The sequence below is a fragment of the Rhinopithecus bieti genome, unplaced genomic scaffold (assembly GCF_001698545.2).
Source record: "Rhinopithecus bieti isolate Rb0 unplaced genomic scaffold, ASM169854v2 scaffold_4180, whole genome shotgun sequence".
Lineage (NCBI taxonomy): Eukaryota > Metazoa > Chordata > Mammalia > Primates > Cercopithecidae > Rhinopithecus > Rhinopithecus bieti.
The window spans coordinates 1,201,473-1,211,228 of record NW_016804388.1 but is presented as its reverse complement, the minus strand read 5'-3'; positions in this window follow the sequence as shown (position 1 = coordinate 1,211,228).

Sequence of the window (9,756 nt, the reverse complement as noted above, 5' to 3'; positions counted from 1 at the left end):
GAAGAAATGGGTAAATTTCTGGACACATACATCCTCCCAAGACTAAACCAGGAAGAAGTCAAATCACTGAATAAACCAATAACAAGTTCTGAAATTGAGGCAGTAATTAATAGCCTACCAACCAAATAAAAGCCCAGGACCAGACACATTCACAGCCAAATTCTACCAGAGATACAAAGAGGAGCTGGTACCATTCCTTCTCAAACTATTCCACACAATCAAAAAAGAGGGAATCCTCCTAACTTATTTTATGAGGCCAGCATCATCCTGATACCAAAACCTCACAGAGACACAACAAAAAAATAAAATTTCAGGCCAATATACCTGATGAAGATCGATGAGAAAATCCTTAAAAAAACACTGGCAAACAGAATCCAGCAGCACATCAAAAAACTTATCCACCACAATCAAGTCAGCTTCATCCCTGGGATGCAAGGCGGGTTCAACATATGCAAATTCTTACACCTTATACAAAAATTAACTCAAGATGGATTAACGACTTAAATGTAAAACCCCAAACCATAAAAACCCTAGAAGAAAACCTAAGCAATACCATTCAGGACATAGGCACGGGCAAAGACTTCATGACTAAAACACCAAAAGCAATTGCAACAAAAGCCAAAATTGACAAGTGGGATCTAATCAAACTAAAAAGTTTCTACACAGCCAAAGAAACCATCATCAGAGTGAACAGGCAAAATACAGAATGGGAGAACATTTTCGCAAACTACCCATCTGACAAAGGTCTAATACCCAGAATCTACAAGAGACTTAAACATATTTATAAGAAAAAACAAATCCCATCAAAAAGTAGGCAAAGGATATGCACAGACACTTCTCTAAAGAAGACATTTATGTGGCCAACAAACATGAAAAAAAGCTCATCATCACTGGTCATTAGAGAAATGCAAATCTTTTGATATCATGAAATTTTGATGCAAATCTTTTGATACCATCAAATTTGATACCACAATGAGACACCATCTCATGCCAGTTAGAATGGTGATTATTAAAAGTCAGGAAACAACAGATGCTGGAGAGGATGTGGAGAAACAGGAAAGCGTTTACACTCTTGGTGAGAGTGTAAATTAGTTCAACCATTGTGGAAGACAGTGTGGCGATTCCTCCAGGATCTAGAATGAGAAATACCATTTGACCCAGCAATTCCATTACTGGATATACACCAAAAGGAATATAAATCATCCTACTATAAAGACATATGCACACGTATGTTTACTGCAGCACTATTTACAATAACAAAGACATGGAACCAACCCAAATGCCCATCAATGATAGACTGGATAAAGAAAATGTGGCACATATACACCATGGACGATCGGACTATCATTCAGTCATGAAAAAGAATGAGTTCATGACCTTTGCAGGTACACAGATGCAGCTGGAAACCATCATTCTCAGCAAACTAACACAGGAACAGAAAACCAAATACTGCATATTCTCACTCATAAATGGGAGTTGAACAGTGAGAACACATGGACACAAGGAGGGGAACATCACACACTGGGACATGTCGGGGGGCAGGGGACGAAAGGAGAGAGAGCATTAGGAGAAATACCTAATGCATGTCGGGCCTAAAACTTAGATGATGGGTTGATAGGTGCAGCAAACTACCATGGCACATGCGTACCTATGTAACAAACCTGCACGTTCTCCACATGTATCCCAAAACTTAAATAAAAAAATTTTTTTAAATTCCCCAAACTCACTAGAGAGGTTAACATTAGAATTCAGGAAATGCACAGAATGCCTGTGAGATACTATACAAGTCAATGATCCAAAATCACATAGTCAATAGATTCTCCAAGATCAACGTGAAAGAAAAAATATTAAAAGCAGCTAGAGAAAAGGGGCAGGACACCTGCAAAGGGAACCCCATCAGGTTGACAGTGGGCCTTTCAGCAGAAACCCTTAAGCCAGAAGAGATTGGGGTCCTATATTTAGCATTCTTAAAGAAAAGAAGTTTCAGCGAAGAACTTCATATCCAGCCAAACTAAGGTTCATAAGTGAAGGAGAAATAAGATCCTTTGTAGACAAGCAAATGCTAAGGGAATGCATTGCCACCAGACCTGCCTTACAAGAGGCCCTTAAGGGAGTGCTAAACATGGAAGTGAAACACTGTTATTGGCCACCACGAAAACACACTTAAGTACATAGACCATTGACACTGTAAAACAACTATACAATCAAACAGCTAACAACACAGCAGGATCAAATCGCACGTATCAATTTTAACCTTGAATGTAAATAGGTTAAATCCTCCACTTAAAAGGCACAGAGTGGCAAGGTGAATAAAGAAACAAGACCTAACTTTTTGCTGTCTTCAGAGGATCCACCTCATATGCAGTGACAACCATAGGCTCAAAGTAAAGGGATAGAGAAAAACCTACCAAGTAAATGGAAAGAGAAAAGAGCAGGGGTTCCTTTTCTAATTTTAGACAACACAGATTTTAAATCAACAACAATAAAATAAGACAAAGAAAGGCATTACTTAATAAGGGTTTAATTTCAACAAGACTTTACAGTCCTAAATATATATGCTTCCAACACTGGAGCACCAGATTCATAAAACAAGCTCTTAGAGACGTATTTTGTTAGATAACCTCACAAAAATAGTGGAAGACTTCAACACTCCACTGACAGTATTAGACAGATCATCAAGGCAGAAAACTGACAAAGATATTCAAGACCTGAACTCGACACTTGACCAAATGGGCCTAACAGACATCTACAGAACACTCCAGCCAACAACAACAGAATGTACATTCTTCTCATCTGCACATGGCACATGCTCAAAAACCAACCACACGATCAACCATAAAACAATTATCAAAAAATTCATAAAAAACAAAATCATACCAACCACATTCTCAGACCACAGCACAATAAAAATAGAAATCAATGCTTAGAAGATTGCTCAAAACTATACAATTACATGGAGATTAAACAATCTACTGAATGACTTTGGGTAAACAATGAAATTAAGGCAGAAATCAAGAAATTCTTGGAAACTAATGAAGACAGGGATACGACATACTGGAATCTCTGAGAAACAGCTAATGCAGTGTTAAGAAGAAACTTTATAGTGCTAAGTGCCCACATCAAAAACTTAGAAAGATCTCAAATAAACAACTTAACACACCTAGAGGAACTAGAAAAACAAGAGCAAACTAACCCTAAAGCTAGCAGAAGAAAAGAAAACAAAAATCAGAGCCAAACTGAAGGAAATTGAGACACAAAAAACACACAAAAGATCAATGATACCAAAAGTTGTTTTTTTGAAAGAATAAATAAGATTGATAGACCACTAGCCTAAACTAATAAAGGAAAGAAAAGATCCAAATAAACACAGACAGAAATGACAAAGGGGACATTAACCACACAAACTAGAAAACCTAGAAAAATGGATACATTTCCTGGAAACAACTTCCCAAGATTTAATCCAGAAGAAATTAAACCCAGAACAGACCAGTAACGAGTTCTGAAATTGAATCAGTAATAAAAAACCTACTAACCAGAAAAGGTCCTGGACCAGACAGATTCTACGAGACCTGTAAGGAAGAGCTGGTACCAATTCTACTAAAACTATTCCAAAAAATTGAGGAGGAGAGACACCTCCTTAGCTCATTTTACGAAGCTGGCATCATTCTGATACCAAAACCTGGTCGAGACACAGCAAAAAAGGGAAACTTCAGGCCAATATCCCTGATGAACATAGATGCAAAATCCCTCAATAAAATAATGGTAAACTGAATTCAGCAGCACATCAAAAAACAAATCCAGCACTATCAAGTAGGCTTTACTCCTGGGATGCAAGGTTGATTCAACATACACAAATCAATAAATGTAATTCATTACATCAACAGAACTAAAGACAAAAACCACATGATCATCTCAATAGATGCAGAAAAGGCTTTTGATAAAATTAAACATCCTTCATGTTAAAAGCCCTCAACAAACTAGGCATTGAAGGAACATACCTCAAAATAATAAGAGCTGTCTATGACAAACCCACAGCCAACATCATATTGATGGGCAAAAGCTGCAAGCATTCCCCTTGGGAACCAGAACAAAACAAGGACGCCCACTCTCACTACTCCTATTCAACACAGTACTGAAATTCCTAGCCAGAGCAATCAGGTGACAGAAAGAAATAAAAAGCATCCATATTGCAAAACAAGAAGTCAAACCGTCTCTCCTTGCAAACAATATAATTTTATATTTAGCAAACCCATAGTCTTTGCCCAAGAGCTCCTAGAACTGATAAACTGACAAACTATTTCAGCAAAGTTTAAGGATATAAAATCAATGTATAAAAATCAGTAGCATTTCTTTACACCAGTAACACCAAATCAAGAATGCAATGCCATTTACAATAGCCACACAAAAAGTAAAATACCTCAGAATACAGCTAACCACAGAGGTGAGAGTTCTCTACAATAGAAATTACTGAATTACTGAATAATTGCTGAAAGAAATCAGAGGTGCCACAAACAAATAGAAAAACATTCCATGCTCACGGATAGGAAGAATAGATATTGTCAAAATTGTCATATTGCCCAAAGCAATTTGTAAATTCAATGCTATTCCTATCAAACTACCAATGACATTATTCACAGAATTACACAAAACTATTTAAAAACTCATCTGGAACCAAAATGAGCTCAAATAGCCAAAGCAATCCTAAGCAAAAAGAACAAAGCTGGAGGCATCACATTACCTGACTTCACACTTTACTACAAGACTGTAGAAAAAACCAAAACACCATGATACTGGTACAAAAACAGACTCAAAGACAAAAGGAACAGAACAAAGGACCCAGAGATAAAGCAGCACAGTTACAACCATCTGATCTTTAACAAAATTGGCAAAAACAAGCAATAGGGAAAGGACTCCCTATTCAATAAATGATGTTGGGATAACTGGCTATGAATAGGCAGAGATTGAAACTGGACTCCTTCCTTTCACCATATACAAAAATCAACTCAAGATGAATTAAAATTTGAATGAAAAACCTAAAAATATAAAATCCCTGGGAGAAAACCTAAGACATACCATCGTGGACATAGGCCCTGGCTAAGATTTCATGACAAAGATGCCAAAAGCAATTGAAACAAAACCAAAAATTGACAAATGGGACCTAATTAAACTAAAGAGCATCCTGTAGCAAAAGAAACTATAAACAGAGTAAATAGTGGGGGAAAATATTTGCAAATTATGCATCTGGGAAAGATCTAATATCCAGATTCTGTAGGGAACTTAAATTAAGCAGAAAACAAAAAACTCCATTAAAAAATTGGCAAAGGACATGAATAGACATTTCTCAAAAGAAGATATCTATGTGGTCAACTAGTATATTAAAAAAAGAAGACAATCCTAATTATAATGGCATCAAAAAGAATAAAATATTAGGAATAACCCTAACCAAGGAAGTGAAAAACCGCACACTGAAAACTATGAAGCAATGATTAAATAAATTAAGACAGATACAAATAACTGGGAAGACATCTCTTGTTCATGAATTAGAAGACTTAATATTGGTAAGATGTCCATACTACTCAGAGCAATCTACAGATTCAATGCAAGCCCTATCAAAATACCATAAACATTTTTAATAGAAAGAGGAAAAAAAATCAAAAAAATAATATAGAACCACAAGAAATCCCAAATAGCTAAAGCAATATTAAGCAAGAAGAACACAGCTGGAGGTGTCATACTTACTGATTTCAAAATATATTATAAAGCTACAGTAATCAGTGTTGTACTGGAATAAAAATCAGGCAGACCGACCAATAGAATAGAATAAAGAGCATAGAAATAAATCCACACATCTTTGGTCAACTGATCTTTGACAAGCATGCCAAGAACCCACAAGGCAGAAAAAGATAGTCTCCTCAATAAGGGGTACTGGGAAAAGTGGATAGCAACATGCAAAATAATGAAATTGGACCTTATCTCACACCATATGTGAAAATCAACTCAAAATAGATTAAAGATTTAAACATAAGACCTGAAACTGTAAAACTACTAGAATAAACCCAAGGAAAAGCTTTTGGACATTGTTCTGGGCAATAATTTTCTTGGATATGACATCAAAAGCACAAGCAACAAAAGCAAAAATAGAAAAGTTTGATTACATCAAACTAAACAGCTTTTTCACAGCAAAGGAAACAATCCACAGGGTGAAAAAGCAGCCCTGTAGAATGGGAGAAAATATTTTTGCATTCCTGTGTTCATTGCAGCATTATTTACAATAGCCAAGAGGTAGAAACAACCCAAATATTCATAGACAGATGAATGGATAAAGAAAATGTGATATATACATGCAACATAACGTGACTCATCCTTTAAAAAGAAAGAAATCTTACCATTTGTCACAACATGGACACACCTGCAAGACATGATGCTAAGTGAAATAACTCAGTCACAGAGGGATGAAGACTAATGATTCCTCTAATATGAGCATCTACAATAGTCAAAAGTGTTGAATTAGACAACAGAATGAGGGTTACCTGGAGATGGCATGAAGGAGAAAAAGAGAGTTGTTATCCAATGGGTATAAAGTTATAGTTAAACAAGATGGCTGAGTTCCAGAGATCTGCTGTACAATAGAGTGTCCGTAGCTAACACAACATATTGTGTCATAAAAACAATTGTTAAGAGGGTAGATCTCATGTTAAGAGTTCTTATGAAGAAAAAAAAGAGGGGACACTTTTCCAGATATGTTTATTACCTGGATTACAGCAATAGCAACATGAGTATATACATATGTCCAAAATCATCTAATTGTATGCATAAATTTATATGCAGTTTTTTGGGGAGTTTTTGTTCTGGATTTTTTTTTAGCGACAGGGTCTCTCTCTGTCATCCAGGCTGGACTACAGTGGTTTGATCATAGCTTACTGCAGCCTCAAATGTCTGGTCTCAAGCAATCTTCCTGCCTCAGTCTCCTCAGGAGCTAGGACTACAGGGGCATGCCATCACACCCAGCTAATTTATTTTTAAAATTTTTAATAGAGACAGGATCTCACTATGCTACACACACTGGTCACAAACTCCTAGCCTCAAGCAATCCTCCTGCCTCAGCCTCCCAAATTGCTGGGATTACAGGCATAAGCCCTCATGCCCGGCCATATGCAGTTTTTTGTATACCAACTATATCTCAACGAAGTTGGAAAAACAACAACAAATAACCTTCAAAACAGTAAGCACCAAGCCCAGATGGGTTCGTTAATTGAATTCTATCAAACATTTAAGGAATAAATATACCAATTCTTTACAATCTCTTCTAGAAAATGGAAACAGAGGGAATAGTTCCTAAATCATTCAATGTGGCCAGCATAACCCTAGTACAAACACCAGACACAGGCATTACAATAAATGAAAATCACACACCAATGTTTTTCACAGACATAGACACAAAAATTCTCAACAGTCCGGGTGTGGTGGCTCACACCTGTAATCCTAGCACTTTGGGAGGCCGAGGCAGGTAGATAGCTTGAGCCTAGAAGTTTGAGACCAGCCTGGACAACATGGCAACACTTCATCTCTGCAAAAACACAAAAATTAGCCAGGCATGGTGGCATGTGCCTACAGGCTCCGATATCCTCTCTCTCTCTCTCTCTCTCTCTCTCTCTCTCTCTCTCTCTCTCTCTTTTCTCTTGAGATGGAGTCTCACTCTGTCACCCAGACTGCAGTGCAGTGGTGTGATCTCGGCTCACTGCAACCTCTGCCTCCTAGGTTCAAGCCATTCTCCTGCCTCAGCCTCCCTAGTAGTTGGGATTACAGGCATGCATCACCACACCCAGTTAATTTTTGTATTTTTAATAGAGATGGGGTTTCACTATACTGGCCAGGCTAGTCTCAAACTCCTGACCTTGTGATCTGTCCTCCTTGGCCTCCCAAAGTGTTGGGATTACAGGTGTAAGCCACCATGTCCGGCCATCTTTTTAACAAAAGGTGCTTAACAACTATACCTCCAAATGCAAACAAAAGTACATCTAGACACAGATTTTATATCCTTCGCAAAAATTACCTCAAAGTGGATCATAGGCCTAAATGTAAAATGTGAAACTTAGGAGCAAACCTAGGTGACCTTGGGTATGGTAATAACTCTTTAGTTAGAACACAAAGGCATGATCTATGAAGGAACGAATTAATAAACTGGACTTCACTAAAATTACAAACTTCTGCTCTGTGAAAGACACTGTCAAGAGAATGAGAAACTGGGATAAAATATTTGCAAAAGACATATTGAATAAGGGACTGTATCCAAAATATACGAAGAACTCTTAAAACTCAACAATAAGAAAAGGAGCAACCTAATTTTTAAATAGACAGAAGATCTAAACAGATGCCTCACCTAAGAAGATAAACAGACAGCAAATAAGCAATGAAAAGATGCTCAACATAATGTGTCATAAGGAAACTGCCAATTAGAACAATAATGAGCTACCACTACACACCTATTAGAATACCGAAAATCCAGAATACTAACAACATCAAATAATAGCAAGTATGTGGAACAATGGGAACTCTCGTTCGTTGCTGATGGGAATGTAAAATGGTACAGCTATTTTGGAAGACAGTTTGACAGTTTCTTACAAAATTTAACATACTCTTAGCATATGATCCAGCAATCATGCTACTTGGTATTTACCCAAATGAATTGAAAACATATGCCTACACCAAAACCTGCACGAAAATGTTTATAGCAGCTTTATTCACAATTGCCAAAACTTGGAAACAACCAAGATGTCCTTCAACAAGTGAATGGATAAAAACTGTGGTATATTCATATAGTGGAATAGTATTCAGTGATAAAGATAAATGAGCCGTCAATAGCTATTACAAAAGCATGAAGGAAACTTAAATGTATATTACTAAGTAAAAGAAGCCAGTTTGAAAAGGTAACAATACTGTTTGACATTCTGGAAAACGCGAAATCATAGGCAGTGAAAAAGATCAGTGGTTGCCAGAAGCTCAGGGAGTGGGGAAGGGGAAGAATGAATAGTTGTACCAGAAGGCATTTGGAGGATGGTAAAACGACTGTGTACAGTATTGTGTACACTATTGTAATGGTGGATACATGACACTATGAACTTGCCAAAACCCATAGTACTGCACACCACAAAGATTGATTTCCTAAAGTATGCACTTAAAATTTTTTTTAAAATTAAGTAATTCCCTTTGTGTTTAAATTTTCTCTGATATTAATACAGCCACTTTGGCTCTCGCAAAGTTATTGCTTGCATGAGATATCTTTACCATCCTTTTATCTCAAAACTCTTTGAATCAAAGTCATGTCTCTTGTAAAGAGCACATACTAGGTGGGTCTTGTTTTTTTGTTTGTTTTTGTTTTTGAGACGGAGTCTCACTCTGTCGCTGGAGTGCAGTGGCCGGATCTCAGCTCACTGTAAGCTCCGCCTCCCGGGTTTATGCCATTCTCCTGCCTCAGCCTCCCGAGTAGCTGGGACTACAGGCGCCCGCCACCACGCCTGGCTAGTTTTTTGCATTTTTAGTGGAGACGGGGTTTCACTGTGTTAGCCAGAATGGTCTCGATCTCCTGACCTCGTGATCCGCCCACCTCAGCCTCCCAAAGTGCTGGGATTACAAGCGTGAGCCACAGCACCTGGCTAGGTGGGTCTTGTTTTAAAAAATCCAGTCTTGGCCAAGCGCCGTGGCTCATGCCTGTAATCCCAGCACTTTGGGAGGCCGAGGCGGGTGGATCACGAGGTC